Below are 16,807 nucleotides of genomic sequence, written 5' to 3' on the forward strand. Positions count from 1 at the left end.
AAATAAATTGTTTCCACACTGTTTTCATGAGACTATTTTTATTTCTCTTTCAATCTATTTCTTTCTAGCTATGAAATTGCTGCTTGACAGACTGCCTAATGAAGCCAACTGACCTAGGATTCATAGAGAATATCACATTTAATTTCTGTTGGGACAGTTTCTGCTAGGAGGTCTATTTTAGTTCCCATCCCTATTTTTTTGTGATTTCTATCTTCTTTTTGCTGGTGGATATTGAACATTTTCTAAATTCATATTCCAACATTTTAATTGCATGTTCAAGTTCGTGTGTGTGTGTGTGTGTGTGTGTGTGTGTGTGTGTGCGCATCTATCCTGCTTGAAGTTCTGTGGCCATTTTGTATTTATGATTTCTTGTTAGTCACTAATTTTGCAAAAAAAAACCTTTTATCAAATATTGAAATATTGTTTCTGTTCCATTTTATCCTTCTTGTGGAGGTTCATTGGTACACATGCTACTGCTCTTTGAAATTGTCTGATACTATTGCATGTTTTGCTTTTTAGATACTTTCCCCCCCCATTTTGGTTAATAGAATTTCCTACTGCCCTTACAGTAAGTTCATAAACTCTTTCTTTGGAAATGTTGACTCTACTTACGACTGTGGAAGCTTTATTTAAATAGTAACCTGTTATTGTAGCATTTCCATTCTCCCTTTCTTTTAATTCCTTGGTTGATTGACTGATTGATTGATTAACTGTGGGGGGGCATGTGTGCCAAGACACATATGTAGAGGTCAGAGAACAACTTGCTGGAGTTGGAGTTGTTTCTTTCCTTTTACTATGTGTGTCCTAGACTGAGCTCAGGCTATCAAGCTGTGCAGTAAGTGTCTTTACTCTAGGAGCCATCTCCTTACCCCTACATCTAATTTTTGAGGTAATCTGATCTCACATGTTACATTGACTCATTAGAAAGAATAAGCTGCACTTTTAGCATGATCTGATTTCATCTATTCAAGAGTAGGATTGAATTTGGGCTGGCTTGATAGTTTTGTCGACTTTACTTTCTTTCTTGGTTTTGTATCCCCTTCTCGTTGCCTTATAGAAGATCTCTCCGGCAGTCCTTTCCTTGCTGTGCACTACCATCTCTGCCAGAGTGGAGAGAAAGGCTGTGCTGACATTTTTGTTAAGCCCTAGTCTCAGGGGTGTTCAGAGCACTGTGAACAAAAATGTGCTTTCTCCTGGCTGACCTGAGAGACAAACTGTCTCCAAAAGGAAGGCTTCTTTTCTGATTTCCTTCTCTTACTTTCCTTCCTTTCTTGCTCCCAGAGGAAGTGGTTCTCCACCATTGTCCTAAGGTGGTGGTTTTCTTGCTCTCCTTTCAGGTACTAGAGATGGCAGGAGGGATTGCAAACACAGAGCTTAGCTAATGGCTGCTGTTCCCTCTCTCTGGCCAGCTCTCCTCTTCGAGCATCTTCAATTTACATGCTCAGTACTCAGAGCTGGGTACTTTCACTTGGCCTCTATGAAACATTCTAGCTTTGGGGCCTTCTGATTGCAGATGGCATCTTACAGCATCTGTCATTGGCAGGCAAGTGCTCAGGCTTCATTGATCCCTTTGGGCATTCATCTCTCTATATGTTTGGAACTGCTCGTGTCCTGGCACTTTGCCAGCTTACTTTCTACTTTAGTTCTGATTTTGATGATACTGCCTCCTTATGAACTGGTATCACTGCAGATATCTTCCAAACATCAATCCATGCAAATCTCAAGTAATGCTGTTACCAATGTTATACCCATTTTACAAATGGACATATCAATCTCCTCAGTGTTGAGTATCTCATTTCAGGTCAGAAAGGTAGAAATAGGTGATGTGCAATTTGAATATGGGTGACCTAATTCATACTCTTATTTAATATATATTCTTCCTTGGTTATTGTTTTCTCTCTATTATCATTGATTTTTGTTTTTAACTGACCTTTCTGTAACTCATTCCAAAATTAAGAGTTTCCCCAATGACACTATTTTTCTTTCCTATAAACTCTCTTGTTCCTCAGGATTAAGCTACCACACCCCATGTGTTGGTTCTCTTACCAACATGATTATGAAGGGAAATGCTTGACTTGGGAGTTCTCAATAGATGATTAAGTGGCCTTGTCAGGCTTGTGGAAGGACACAGTAGGAGTGCATAGTGAAGGAAAATCTTGATTTACCAAGGAAAGTCAAGACAAGAAGAAGTGGATGCTTCTGATGACCTGAAGTCCTCCCATTTGCCCCATATACTGAAAGTTCTTCCCCCTCCCTATGGAACCAAAATGGGGACCATGCTATTAACAATGGGGCTTCAGGATTTTAGTGGTAGACTATAGTGGATCATCATGGTCATTATTCTCTAACTTTAAGGCTTCAGAGCCTCACCTTTCCCAACTCCTTTTAGCTGCTGCTTTTCTTCATGTCTCACTGAAAACACTAAAATATTGCTTTCACAGCAAACATTCCACACTCCCATTCAATTCTCTACACCCCCTTTTCCCTCAGTAGCTCTTATTGGTCTCTTTATCCCTCAGATCTCCAACCAATGAAGCTTTTCTATCCCTTGAGAGTTCTTATCTCAATTTGTCAGTCCCAAGTGTACCTCTGAACTTGTACATCACTTGACTTGTGGCATTGCTTCTTCCATGAGTAATATATACTTCAAAGTACAAGCTTAAAATGGTGTCCAACCTAGTCCACGATAAAACCCATATTCTCCAACCTTGCAAACATGAATTTTTCATCTTATTTCTCAGACCTTAAAACCATGACTCAACCCTTGCTTATTCTCATATTTTACAATCAATCAATTCATTTATTTTCAGCTTTGAAATGTGTTTACAATATGAGCTATCAATAGCTCTCATATTGAAGATTATTAGCATCTCCTTGAGGCAAATAGTATCATGTGACATGCTATGTGCTCTTTTTCATCAGTAAAAAACTTGACTTTCAATTGCCATATGATTGGCCATTAATGTTGCTAGATGAATGAAATTTTGATCAATGGGATTTAAACATAAATTTTCCTTGGAGAAACACATCTATGGGTGGGGGAAGTATGGTTAAAATAACAGGAAAGGAGAATATCTCAATATGGGAAAGAACATGAAAAACATCTAAAACCTAAGAGCAGCTCTGTCTTCATCTTCTCACTAATCATAACTTGTATTTTATCATTTTATTTAGGGACAAATTTGAGCACATAGAAAAGATAAGCATTCCTTACTTTTCTGTGATAGAAGAAAAGAAAGAGAGAAAATTAAACTTATTCCTATATACCAGGAGATGTACTATGGTCTTTTTCTCTTAGTTTACCTTGTTTAACAAGATCTTTATCCATATATTTGTTAAAGATTAAAAACATTTGATTGTGTTTTCTGGGTATACAACATGTGCATGGATATCCGTGTGCCTGTGGAATCCAGAAAGGGGCATTGGATCCCCTGGAGCAGAAGTTGAAGGTGATTGTGAGATGCCCAGTGTGAGTGCTGAGAATTAACCCCAGTCACCTCCAAGAGTGGGTATGTGCTTTCAGCCACCGAATCATCTCTCTAGCTTCCACTATTCATAATTTATGGGTATGATATAATTATCATGAGAAGGCTCAGGATGTTCTCTCAAAATTGTGCTGAAATGGTATCGGTTCAGCCTATCCCTGCTTTCTTTCTACCTCTTCTTCCTCTTCCTCCTCTTCTTCTTCTCAAGACAGAGTTTCTCCATGTAGCTTTGGAGCCTGTCCTGGCACTAGTTCTGTAGATCAGGCTGGCCTCAAACTCACAGAGATCCTCTTGCCTCTGCTTCCCAAGTTCTTGGATTAAAGGTTTGTGCCACCACCACCCAGCCAGAGTACCCTGCTTTATTTAGTATAATGGAGTATTGTCTACACATTGCATTAGTTCTAATACACCACATGATTTTGTGCCATAAAAATCAAATGCAGATTCTACATATCACCATGCCAGCACCCAATTGTAATGAAGTTAAAATATGTCAGAGTTAGTTAAGGACTTTAATATCATTTTGTTATTACCAATTACATGGACTGAGGAATTAAAAATAACAGAAGTTTTTTTCTTACAGTTCTAGAAGCTAGGAAGTCCAAAATTAGAGACTAGCAGAACTATGAGGACCCCCCTTTTTTCTAAAAGGACACTGATCCCATTCATGAGTGTTTCATTCTTATTAATTACTCACCTCTTAAAGATACTACCCAATACTGTCCTGCTAGTATATGAATTAGCCATATACCATCTGAGTTCCAAGAAGGCACAAATATTCAGCTCCTAGAATGTTTAAGAAAGGCTAATCAACCCCTACTAAAGACTGTACAAGGATTTGGTTGGCAATTACAAGTAAACATTTGAACTACTTATATATTGAAAGTATTTGAAATACATAACTATATGTAAGGCCAACCCTAGAAATGATTCTTTCAGATATCCAGTGTTTACAGTACATGTTTGCATTAAGCATTTTTTGGGTTGGTAGTTTGTATAGTAAATCTGTGAACCAAGTTCCAAATGGTAGCACAATATTCTCAAGGAAAATAAAAGACAACATAGCTTTCAGGTAAGAGTACTTGGTGTGGCTTACCTATTGCAAAAGTATGATCTTGGTGTATACTTTGTATTTCTCCACAGGCACACCATAGGAAGGTCCAGGTACTTGAGTTCTCTTTGCCTCAATTTCTTCCACCCAACAGTGGGCTTCTACACAGTGTTCATTTGTTTGCAGCTGCAGAAAATCAGAAGACTCTTCCATGAATATAGTTTTAATTTCCACACTGAATGTGGCTTCTAATTTCCATGGGAGTAAGTTTACTTATGGCCTTTTCATAATGAAATGATTTACATTAAAATGTCATCAACTGTATAGACTTAAAACATTGCAACAGAATCACGTTATCTCCTTCATGTTTCTGTTTCTAAATTTGGAATTTTTGAAAAGCTGTAAATTTTAAGACTAAAGGGAAATCTCATTTGGCAGCACTAGGGCACAGGGACCATATCGGGGAAATATTCATTAATGTTCAGTAATCTAAGAATCCTCAGTGTCTAATTATCAAAGTGAGTTTAATTACCACAGGCACCCATTCATTTAATTGGCTAGAAACATAAGAAGAAATTAAATGATACCAATTCCAATTTGGCCCCAAAGTCTCATTCCATATTTATTTATCATCTGTATAAAAAAAGGTGCTTGCTCCTGGCTCTGTGTGCTGGAATCAGCTCCCCAAACCACCACAGCAGTTCAACATGCTCCGTTCCAATCAGAGACATGGTTAAAATGAGCAAGGCGTTGCATTTTCATATATCACATAAATTGTTAAGTATTCTCTTGCTGGTTGAAATCAGCAGGATAATGGGTTTCATAACAAATTGCTGCGGGACTGATGTTTCTCAGAGGTATCATGACTGGCAGTGAAGAAAGACAGAGGTGTCCTGAAGGATCGTGACCTTGTAGATGTGACTAGAAAGCTGCCATTTCCTTATCCACCATCCTCTGTGTACTGTTTGATGCTCTGTATTGCCCCTGGAGCAGAAGTTCTCAACCTGTGGGTCATGGCCCATATCCGATATCGTGCATATTGAATATTTACATTACAATTCCTAACAGTGGCAAAATTACAGTTAAGAAGCAGCAAAAATAATTTTATGACTGGGGTCATCATAACATGTGAGACTGTACTAAAGGGTCACAGTGTTGGGAAGGTTGAGAACCATTGTGAGGGAAGCCAACTCATGGGCTGTATCCCCACAGAGAGGACTGAGAAGAATGTCCCTCTTGTCCTCTGAGGTCCTACTGTTCTGCTTCAGAGTATATTCCCTTCCTGACAATCTAATTGGGTAGCCCTGTGCATTCTGGCAAGGAGAACTTGGCTGGCTTCGCCGCGGTCTCATGTTTCCAATTCTCAGTACTTTGGCCACACCTGGCATTCATCAACTTTCAGTGAGTTAGTTGAGATTCTTTAAGATAGGGGAGGAGGAAACATCTCAGATACTATGCCAGGGTGATCTCCCCATTTAAAAGAAACACAGACAAGGCTAACAATCACAGCCACCAATTTGCTGCCATCCACAGTGAACTTTAAAGGGAAAGGGAATTGAGATGATTCTCTTTTGAGTAGACATTTTTCTTTCTTAAACATTTTTTATTTTGTATCTGCACACACCTTCACAGCAAAGTTACCCAATGTTATTAATATTTACAATAGCTCCTCAAGGAATGTTCAAGAAATACCAATTGATCATGATTTATGACATAGCGGGGATGAAATACTATTTTTTAACTGTCATTATAAATGCTTTGCAGAAATTTAACAAAATCCACAAGTTGTCAAAAGATGCCAGCTACTTTAATCAATAGAAAATCTATGGGACATTTTTCTGCTGCTTTATGTGAGCACAGGATTACAAATTTAATTTCGAAAAGGAGACATTTGCTAGAGCAAAAAACTATGTCCTGGTGAATTCTGGTGAATTCCATCTCCTGGCTGGAAAGCCTTCTGATTTACACAGCACTGGAATCTCAAGGGTGACAGTTATCTTCTTTTGTTGCCACTTTCAAAAACTTGGCAGAGTTTTCTGCTCAAAGTTTTTTGATGGAAGGAGAAAAAGGTCCCCTAAACAGCTGGACTTTCCAATGTGAATCTTGTTTAAATCTCAACCACAAATTATTTAACATGTAGCTTGGTGCCAAAGGATGGAGCCAAGTTCTTCTCATTATTGCTCACACAAAGTAAGATTTAGTACATTGCCATCCCAAGCCCATTTCTGTTTTTAAGCAGCAGTCCACTATGGTAATTTATTTTGGGGGGTAGAGTTACATGAATTCCAACATATTTCATTTGGTTGAGACTGGCTAGTACTTTTAAAGGAACTGAAAAAAGTAAAATACCATATAACTCAATGCTAAATTTCTTTAAAGAACACATACATGCATGCATGTATACCCACACTCTTTCTCACAAACACACACTAAACTGAGCAGACAAGACTTTTTAAAAAATAAGGGGAGAAAGAGGTTATCATGTAACCAAGGCCTACGTAGAACTTTCTGTGTAATAAAGACAATTTCTGCCAGAATGCAGATGCTTTATACCCTTCTATCTTAACATCAAGTTTATTCTTATTTTCTTTAATCTTCAATTGTGAAGGCATCTTCTAAAAGGATGCTTGCAAAGTGGAGAGAAGGACATAAGAATTATCAGGATTGCCTAAAGTTAACTGGGTTCCTGACTGGGGCTTCCTAACTTTCAGATGCACCTGTGTTTTCTAAGATCTAGAGTGGCAGAGGATGCAAGTTTTTTGGTAAGAGAGACAGAAATGGGGAGAGTGAAAAGCAGACCAGGGACACTAAAGGGATTCATTAATTACACCTTCCTGCTTCCACTGAGCAACCCCATTGCTTCCCTAAGAATCAATGGCGCACATGGCTTATAGATGATGTTAAATACCAACAAAGCAGATGTTTCCATCATATCAGTGTGTTCAAGCTTTTAACTTCATACATGTCTGCCACAGAGTGAAGTGCAGGGGTGCACTTACGTGAAATACCAAAACATGAAGTACCTTCATTAACTTTAAAAAATAATTAAATATGACTAAAAAATGCATTTTTCTACCTCCTAAGTATGACAACGTCATACCTGCTACCATGTCAGGTTAAATCTATGTGTAGTCAAGCATATTGTATAAGGGTGTGCATTTTCTATTCTGTTCTGACAATGGTGAATTTCACATGGGTCTGTATGTAGAAGTAGCAATGGGTATCTGCTGAATGCTACCTAGGTGCTAAGTACTTGAAGTGGTATAGCTTATTGAGTACTTATGGAGTAATCAAGTTTTAGGGGGTATTTTATTACGCTTTAGAAAGGTTAATATCTTCTGCTTATCAAGGTGGATCCTATGTCTTCAAGGTTATGCAGATACTTTAATGTATAAAATTAGAAGACCTTCCATACAAGAACCACACTTACCAAGTGGTCTCACTTCAACCCCCATGCCCTCTACCATTCCTTGCCTGCATACTGAAGTAGGAAAGAAATGTATGGCTGCACTCTTAACCCCTGGTTCATGTCTTTTCTTAAAGCCACCTGCAATCTTATGCTTATGAGTCAACTTGGTGATGCCAGAGTACCTAGATTTTGAGCAAACAAGATCCTGGATCTTTCCTGTGTAGATTTCATTTTAGATATGAAAGAAAGCAAATTACCTTCCATAATGTAGCAAGCCCTATCCAATCAGTTGAAGGACTTCATAGAACAAAAAGGGATTTCCTTGAAAGACAAGTAGTTCTTCCCTGGGTCTCCAGTCTACCAGCCTGCATGCTTCCAGACTCCTTTATCACAATAAGGCAATTCCTTAAAATAAATACCCCTTCAAATATCACACACACACACATACACACACACACACACACACTCACTCACTCACTCACTCACTCACACACACATGTTTTCCTGCAGAGTCCTTCCCAATCCAACTAACAGCTTGCTAGCCAGTCCTGATCCAGAGTCTGGAGCAAAGGTAGTGAGTGAACCAGGGAAGAGGCTAGAGACTTGGAAAGGGTTTTGTTGAATGGCCTTTGAGACCAGCAAATCTGGAAACATCTGCCCACTTCCCTTAGCATACTTGCTTCCTCCCCAGACTGAAGACAGAAGCTGACAGCCCTGTCCTCTTCCCACAACTGATGTATCTCTTCATTGGGTGCTTGCATGTGACTTTTTTGACATATTGACAGTGCCCTCCAGCTTCTGCTGCTCTGACCGTCTGCCTGTCTCTGGTAACTCCATTTGACAGAGGCCCCACCTGCCCTGCTCATAGACATTGACCACCTATTTTCAGCTTCAGTGACTGTGGAGACTTGACTCAAATCTCCCTTCCAAGTGTTCTCCGGTTCCAAATAAGGCATATCCGGTCTCAAATGCATTAGACTGAAGTCCTGTCTCACCTGAAAGACAAAAGCCAGTGTGTTAAGTGAAAACAGAACTGTACAATGCAACCACACAAAGCAAAAGAAATGTTTTAAAAGTACAACAGTTACGGTTCTTGATTCTTTCTAAACAAAACTTTTTATATGTGGTCCCTCTCCTCGCCTTCTTTTGCAGTTTATAGTTTCATATAATCTGGGAGTTCCCAGGTTGTGAAACTTATTCACAGATCTTTGCCTTGTATTCTGAATTTCACTTTCCCTCCAGTCTCCTGCCATCTGCTTCTATGGTACAGACATCTCGGTGCAAACAGACATGAAGCATCATAAGTACAATGTTGCTGTCTGTCTCAAGGATAAGCAGAAACTATGTCATTCTTTTCTGTGTCAAACCCATGAGGCTTTGCTATCTCAATTGATAGCTGAGGAAACCGAGGCAGATATATAAGTCACATGCCCTGGGTCACCTGTTTAGTATCCAAGCTGAACTGTAGACCTGATTCAAACTCCTAATCCTAACCATATGTCAAATGTTGCTCAATGAATATTGACCAGGCACTATACTAAAACAAGCTAATTGACTTTCTTGTATTGAGTGTGTTTTTTATGTATGCGGGGTACCTCCTCCTTCCCCATGTGTGTAGACAGGGAGTACAGTAAATTCCAGGCTCATTCTCCAGGAGCTATCTGCCTTATGTTTGAGGATCACTTACTGTGACTTAAGACTTGCCAATTTTTCTGGGCTGACTGGCCAGGGAAGCTCAGGGATCCTCTTGTCATTGCTCCTCCACTCCTGGGATTACAGTGTGTACCACCACGTTTGCCTTTTCTGCCACATGAAGCTAGAGACTGAACTCAGGCACTTTCCATTCTGAGCTATCATCTCCCCCAGTTCCCTCTACTTAACTTTTAAGCCCCAAAACAGGTCTTTTGTTTTTTTGTTTTCTGGTTTGTTTATTGGAAACCTGGATACTTGGGTATCTATTGAGCACTGAATAGGAAGTCAGACCTGGACTGTATTTGGACAGACAATTAAAAAAAAAAAAAAAAAAAAGCAAACTCAAGCTGTTAAACCAGAATGCTGGGCTTTGAGGGGAAGGCATGGCTCTGCATCTCATCCATTCTAATCCTCTGCCATACTGAGAGATTCTATGAGGAAGGCAGCTTAGAGAAAAATGGCAGAGAAATTTTGTGATGCTGCAGGATTCCAGGAAGTTGGAAAGCCCTTCCACCTCAAAGACATGTTCTCCCTGGCTAGATGATTGATGTCCACAGCCGGCGACACCCTTGCTATGTGCATTCTTGGCTAGGATGTAATGCTTCTGGGAGACTTGACAATTTATCTCATGCCTTCTCTTACCCCTCTCTCTGTAATTGTCCATCAGCTTAATAATAGAAGGCAGCAGAGAAAAGAAAAAGGAACATCATTTCTGAAGGAAAGAATAATTTCACCCGAATTGAGTAGCATCAAAGGTCAAAACTGCCCACTCAACAGTTTTACTGATGGGGGGTCGACTATTTTGAAGCTAGGCTGGCTGTGGACCACTGATTGGCATGCTATGTTAGGGACTCTGACAGATATAAATGGCCAGAAAAGTAGTTCCCAGTCATAGATATGATGAAGAGGAAAACTAGGACATTACAAGGAGACTGAAGTGTGGGAAGAATGAAAAAAAGTTTGTGTTTGGGGGGATTAGGTTAAGCCAAACATGCAGGATTGCAGCAGGGATTAGTGTGTTTATATAATGAAATAGCAGCCTGCATAAATTGAAATCAGTATTGCTATAGTTGAGGTACAAAGCATGGGGAGGGATTTGTGAAGAAAGAATGCTAGGGGGAGGTTACATTCTTGGTTAACAGAGAGGAAATCCCAGCTAGGCCAGATCCTGAGAAGCGAGGATAAGGAATGCTTCCCAAATGTCTACACAGCAATGCCTGATATTTCATTTAACTCTCCTCTTTTACTTGAAGTGTTGTCATCCTCTTGCTATGCCCAGATGCAAGTTGCACTAAGGCTTGCAGCCTTGGGTGCAGCAATATAGACTAATAATAGTTTAGCAAATGGGGATCAACTTGTGTCATACTTACAGAAATAATGTCAGAAAAAAGGGTGATATTCAGAGGGCCAGCTATAGAGTGGGGGCAAGGAGAGAGGGATGAAAGTACAGAAACATGCTTCTCAGGACTCTTTCAGTAGACACGTAGGGTGGAGGCCTGGGAATTGTTTTTTGTTATAGAAAGAAGGAAAGACCATAGACTGCAGAACATAAAGACATTCAGGTGACCTCATGCACCACCATTTTCAGCTTTACTTATATACCACATTATACATGTATGTGTAGTGTATACATGTATATATGTAGTTATATATTTTTCTTAGATTTGCATATTATATATTTTTCTTAATTGCTGATCTTAAAGAGACACACACACACACAGAACTGAGTATGTGGCTTATTTGGCAAAGTTTTGCTCACAAACATGAGGTTTAGGGTTCTGATCACTACACTCATGTAAAATGCAGAGTGTGGCAACATGTACCTGCAATGTCAGTGCTTATACATAGAGGCCAGAGACTCTCTGGGACTTGAAAACACCCATTCTAACTGAATCTGTAAGATCTAGTTTACTGAGAGACCTTGTCTCAACAAGCAAGGCAGAGAGTAGTTGAGGAAGAAGATCACTGCCATCAATCTCTGGCCTCCACAAACTTGTGTGAACATGAACATGTGTTCATGTACAGACAAAGATACACACACAGAGATGCATGCATACACACACACACACACACACACACACACACATACACACACTCACACACACACACACACACACACACACACCCTAAAAACAAAGAAAGGCTTGATGGGGGCTTGAAAGCCTACAAAATAATGAAGTTAGACAGAGGTCTGTGTGTAACACTTGTATGCACCCACAGGACAGCACAGTTTCCCATGGCTCTTGTTGTAATATTCTCACTGGTGTACTACACTCATGTCTCTTTTCACTCCACATGCTTTGAGAAGGACTTGACACATAGAAAAGAGTGACAAGAAACATGTCTGAATCACTTCTCTCATTTCTTCTCTAAGATCCCTCTTTTCATTTTAATTCATTATTTTCTTACATAACTGAAGTGTTTAACTAGGATTCTCACTGATTAACTTTTCCTTCCAGTTACAACTAGTCCATCAAGGTCAGGGTCCCCAGGGAGGAAAACGAGAGGACATACACTGCACATATGTGCTGAATGATTCTGCAAGCTGAGAAATTAGCTTAAGAATGAGTAATATGCTCTCAATTTAAACCTGGCAGGGGGGATCGTACTTTCATCCCTAAATTGGAATCAGATTCACTCCACTGGGACTCTTCCAACTTTTGGCATAGTCTACGAACAGGGCGAGCCTGGTTCCTTGCGGTGTCATAACAAAACTGGCTTCAAGTAATAGTTCCTTGGGGCTTAGTGGGGAAGGCAGAGATGGAGCTAAAGCTAATAGGACAACCTGGGATCTTGCTTTTATCACCAACCAAATGAGCATCAACAGAGATTTAAATAAAGCCCGCACAATCCTTTCTTAATGCTCAATTTTCACAATTAACACATCCCCAAGTGTCCACTATTATGCTTGGGCACTTGGTGAGCACGTTTCCTTTCTCAAGAAGAAATTCCTTTTCATTGGGATGAAAGCTGTCTCCAACAAAGCAGATTTTCAAATGGCTCTAGCTTTTTTTCCACTTTTTTATTCCAAGATGTGATTTCTCTGTGAGTCTGGCTTTTAATCATTTTATTGCTAGATATGAGACAGGAAGAGAAGGGAATGGAATAATGAGCCTATCAATGATTAAATCATTTAACATATTTTTAAAGATTTTATAGGGGGCTAGGAAGATGGCTCAGTTGGTAATATGCATGCTGTGCAAGGCTCATTGAAGCACACCTATGATTCCAATGCAGAGAAACAATGGTAGATGATCCCTTGAGTTCATGGTGAAACAAGATAAAGAAAGATAGCCAAGGTCAACCTCTAGCCCTGTCCTTCACATTCACAAACACTCACATTCACACACACTCACATGCACACACACACACCCACACCAAAATGTAAGTCAATGCAGTTAAAAGGTATAGTGTCTTAAGTAGAATCATACTTCTTGAAGAGAGGTCAAAAATTATATCTGTCACATAGTTTTAAGCACTGCTTCAGTCTAGAAACACCTTGAGTGTTTCATCCTAATGCCACCTTTTGAGTCACAGCGCTGACTAATTAATGCCAGTCTCTGCTGTGGGATAGAGATCTGGGCAGGTTTTAAGCACTTCAGATGCTGATAATGGGCAGGTAGGCTGGGGCTAGCTACCTTGGGTGTCTTATGCTATTTTAAGACAACATTCTGCCCTTTTAATCATCACACAATTCCCATGAAGACAGCTACACTTCATTGACTTAGCCCAATCTTTCTACAATAAATTATCTTTAAAATATTCTGTGGTTAATTGGAAAAGACTTTTTTTGGAAATAAGCAAACCCAAAATAGCCACATGATTTCTTGTGTCTCTGTTTCATCTCCCTTGGGAAAGGTCCCTGCTGATTGGAAACGGAGATGCCTTTGCATATACGCCACACATATTCCTTCACTTACCCCTTAACATCTTAAAAAGAAAGAGACACAAAAGGAAAATAAAAGAAATTTCTTTGAATAGTGCACGTCTATTTAGAGACCCTTTTATTATGATCAAAATTACAAAAATATACAGTATAAAGGTATATTCATTAAAGCAGTTTTAACCCATTTGCAGGTATATTCAAGAATCCACGGACAAAAGAAAGTGTAAAGAAATATTCCCACATTTTATTTCTTTATGAATTTTTCAGAGAATATAGTTTCCTCTACTGAGACATGGAACTGTGGGACTGAAGATAACTATGAGCAGTAACTGGCATAAAGGGAAGAAAATTTAATTAGCACTCTAGCAGGAGATATTTTCACAAATCCTCTATCCTAGGAAACTTCATATTTAATTTGCAAATGGACATATGATATAGGAAATATTGTGAGTATTACCATTGATTGAAACTTTTACTGAGCAATTGTTAAGTGGCAGGCTTCCTGTAAAGTCTGTCCTAAGGCCTCCTTGAGCCACAGTCACCCAAAGGAGAAAAGACAGTTACTATATTCACTTTACAAACTGGGAAGTTAAAGCTCCCAGCTCCCAGTGAGTTACAGTAAAGAGTTCCTTCTGATCAGAAAATAGTTATACTCTTCCTACAGTCATTGACTTAAGAGTTCAGGCTCTTGATTTACTATCTTTATTTTCTTGGGTTTTCTGCTATCAGAGTCAGCTCACTAGCACATAGCTGCACAGCATCAAAATGGAACAAAGTAACTACCATTACATTGCCAGTCAAGTACTTACGATACATACTAGATCTTACTCCCAGGGGAAATCATCTCTCCATGGTCTTTTCTTCAATTCTACCAGACTTCTAACAATCAGCTATAAAATTCCCCCCTTAATGTATTAAGTGAAACATGAACTGTTCTAACTTAGTAAAAAATAAACTCTACCTGTAGGGCTTTCCAATTCTTCAAAACAGGTAAGAGAATGTTCTAAAGGCATCCACTTGTGAAAGGATGGTGATGGAGACTGGAGACATTTTTTTATTGATGTGAATTAAGCAATTTTACTATGAAGATAGCTTACAGAGAATATGGGTGGTGAAGAAGGAGGTGACCTAAATGCTTTTAGAAACATCCAGGTGGCCAGACCTGTCCTAGAGTAGGGAGGAGGTTACACTAAAGCCCAGCTCCCATTTACAAGGATTGAGTCCATTTTCCTCTTTTGCTACTTCACTATGAGGAAAGTCTATTGTTACCATTCATTTGTTAGTGTGCCTGGCTTATAAGTTAAATATTATCATGGGCATGCATATATTGGAGAAAGCATAGCAACCACTAGTGATGTTGCAACATATCACCTTAGGTTCAGGGGCATCCATGTTTTCTGCATGACTTGTAACTCATTGGCTTAGATCTGTAGCTCACAGTCTGAGAAACTCAACAAGACACAGCAGGAAGAACCCACCTATGCTGATGCTACCTAAATCCTTCATTTTATTTCCTCTATAATGTCAAAATTATATTATTAAGGCATTTAATAATTAAATTTTACCTAAACTCAAAATATCAGTACTGGAGATGAATTTAATCAATTTCTACATTCATTGAGATCATAAAAAAAATAACTTGCACGTTTGCAAAAGCTTTGAGGACAGGAGCGGGGATAACACAATGATATTTATTCAGTCTTTTAATATATCCTCTGTTGAAACCACACAGGGGTCTGGGGAATTCTTGGCAGAAGCAATATTATAAATGGCTGGTTTATTGGCAGGCAGGGCAGTGATATGAAGCAGCCAGGGCCTGTATACTTTCTCCAGCATGAATCCTAACAGAGCTCTGATCATGCCTGTTTATCTGAAGTGATTTGCTAAATGATTCATTTCTTTGAGTGACTAGAGAGCTGAGGTTTTAGCTGGGGGGTGTGTAAGTGTTTAGACTGGATGGAGAGATGGGATATCAACCACTTGGAAGATAAACAGAAAGCTTTGCTGACCAGTGTAAACTACTACAATATTGATGTGGTCTGTGGATTATAGTTTAGGTAGAAGCCTGACAAAAACAAACAGTCTCAGATGTGCTTAAGCCATGTCTACACCCTCCACAGCTCCCCCCCCTAAGCCCCGAGCCATGGTTTCCAGGCCATGTCATAACAACCTGAGTCTAAGATATCCTCAAGACTGCCTCCTCTCTTACCTGTATTGACAACAGTAAGGTTGCAGCAGAACTCCACTAAAGGTCACAGAGTTCCTGGAAGGAAATGTACCTGATCATCTGTGTCTTTGGTGAACAAGCTCACTCACATGAAATAGAAGCAATGGTGCTCTCTCATGGGGCTTGGATGAAGCCCAAATGAGGCCGTGTGGAAAGCTTGGGCAATGATGGGCTGTTGCCTGTTAGGTGGCTCCTTCCTACATTTCTACCAATCCACAGCCAATCTCAGTCACTGGTGAGCAGTGCTGGAGCAATGAAGCTCTGACACAGCTGAGCACCATGTCCCCAAAAGCAATACTTAGGATGTGTTGAGCTTTTTCATCATATGTTGCTCTTTTCTGGAGTCTTGGATTTTGGTAGATAGAGCCTTGAGTATGAATAGAGAGGACTGACTTGAAGCCAGAGCAGGAAAGAAAATGGACAGAACAATAGGAAAGCACATGTTCCCTCAACATGGATTTGAGCTTGTCATATTTCTCAGTCTTCTGCTATTCTTTTTTGTTTTTTGTTCTGTTATTTTTTTTGGCCTTAACCCTTTAAATATTTTAATTTCTAAAAATACTGAAATTTTCAATACAAAAAGCATATAATGAATGAGCATTCAGTAAAAATACAAAAATTCATGAAACAACTACACTACTTACTAAAAGAATGCTACCAGGGATGGGCAGATAGCTCCATGGGTAAAGTGCTTGCCATGCTAGCATAAGGACCTGGTTTGGACTCCTGGAACCTGGGGGTGAGGGGAAGTTGAACATGAGATGCATCCATTGTCCCCCAGACCTGTGGAAGTTAGATGGGTAGATTCTTGATGCTCAGTGGCCAGCCAACCTAGCTTCACTTGGTATGCTCCAGGTTTAGTGAGAAAACCTCTCTCAAATATAAAGCAGAAAGCAACTGAGGAAAATCAAACTGATACCAAACTTATGTGCACGCATGTGCACACCTATATAAAATACGTATACACATACACTACCACCAATATTATAGAGTACACACACATACACACTTCCAATGTGATTATAAAGTACACACACACACACACACACACACACAC

The sequence above is a fragment of the Phodopus roborovskii genome, unplaced genomic scaffold (genome assembly GCF_943737965.1).
Source record: "Phodopus roborovskii unplaced genomic scaffold, PHOROB, whole genome shotgun sequence".
Classification (NCBI taxonomy): domain Eukaryota; kingdom Metazoa; phylum Chordata; class Mammalia; order Rodentia; family Cricetidae; genus Phodopus; species Phodopus roborovskii.